At 44.7% G+C, this 1,291-nt stretch overlaps 1 pseudogene across 1 annotated transcript; it reads left to right on the top strand.

The window, feature by feature from the left end:
• Positions 1–223: 223 nt before the first annotated feature.
• LOC308577949 (copper transport protein ATOX1 pseudogene) lies at positions 224–640 on the top strand (annotated as a pseudogene). The gene has a single exon. The product of its transcript is annotated as a copper transport protein ATOX1 pseudogene (transcript).
• The last annotated feature ends 651 nt before the right edge of the window (positions 641–1,291 follow it).

Genomic DNA, 1,291 nt, shown 5'->3' with positions numbered 1-1,291 from the left:
GCAGGGCGGGGAGAGGGAGGGAGGAGGCGCTGCCGCTGCCGCCGCCGCCACCACCACCGTTCTGTGAAGGAGAGGGAGGGAGAGGGAAAGAACACGTGCACTGGCAATCCACCTGCTGGTGATCCACGTGGCAATTCCTGGACCGTCTGCGGGCCGGATTTGGAAGGCAATTTGGCCTATTCTGGCCCACGAGCCTTCGTTTGCTGACCCATGCTTTGGAGGAAGAAGAGGAGCAGCAGCAGCCACAGCAGCCATGCCAAAACATGAATTCTTTGTAGACATGATCCATGAAGGGTGCTCTAATGCTGTCAGCTGTGTTCTCAACAAGCTGGGAGGTGTTCAGTTTGAAATTGACCTGCCCAACGAGAAGGTGAATATAGACTCAGAGCACAGTGTTGACACCTTACTGAACACCCTGAAGAAAACTGGGAAGTATGTCTCCTACCTTGGAGGCAAATAGCCACAAAGGAAGGCTTGGTCGGTGGGGCTACTGTGCTTTAGGGAAGCAACGCTTAACATGGCTTCTGTCAGAAGGCAGCTGTTTACACTTCTGTCAATCTTCCTTTGACCACAGTTGCCCTGCCAGATGTTGGAGAAGAGGGGAAGGGTGGGAGGAAGAAGTCCTTTGGTGGGGGAAGGACTATGAGAAATTTTGACTGCAGATGTTCCATGTCTTGTCCCACAGCAGTAGTGTTTCTTTTCTTTGGCCTTGTAATAAAACTTGGATCTGCTATATTCAAGTAGAAAAGAAAAGACAAGAAAAGAGAAAAGAAAGGACTGCAATCTCAGTCACTGTCTTTGCTGCCCTTATGCCTGAATCTCCCTCTCTGAAAACCTACATTATGACTTCTCTAAAATTTCATTTAAATTCCACAAGAAAACCCATAGGTTTTAGGAAACCTGTGCTTAATCTTCATCTGAACCAATTTTAAGTAAATGTAACTGCATTTCCTCATGTTCATCACTTACTATCCTGCTCTTAGGATTCAGGAATAGGGTTTCCCCCTTTCTTTTGAAACTGTGTAAGCAGCCAGTGTTGGTTCCATGTTGGTATAATAAGCTCATTTTTTCCTTACTCTACTTTCCTTATTCTACACTCAGAATAAATAAAATATCAGTTCTCTGCATTTTGCCTACATCGTTTATGATCTATTAACTAGATTCTAGTTCTATATAAAATGATTAATGCATCTATGATCATTTCAGAGAAAAGCTATATCCTACCTGGAAAATGTTACTTTAGCATTTCCCCCCAACTTCATTTGCATTAAGTGGAAATCAGGACTGCTAC

The sequence above is a fragment of the Podarcis bocagei genome, assembly GCF_964188305.1.
Source record: "Podarcis bocagei genome assembly, chromosome: 2".
Taxonomy (NCBI): domain Eukaryota; kingdom Metazoa; phylum Chordata; class Lepidosauria; order Squamata; family Lacertidae; genus Podarcis; species Podarcis bocagei.
Note: the sequence above shows the minus strand (reverse complement) of the source record. Positions and strands in the feature narration are given on the sequence as shown.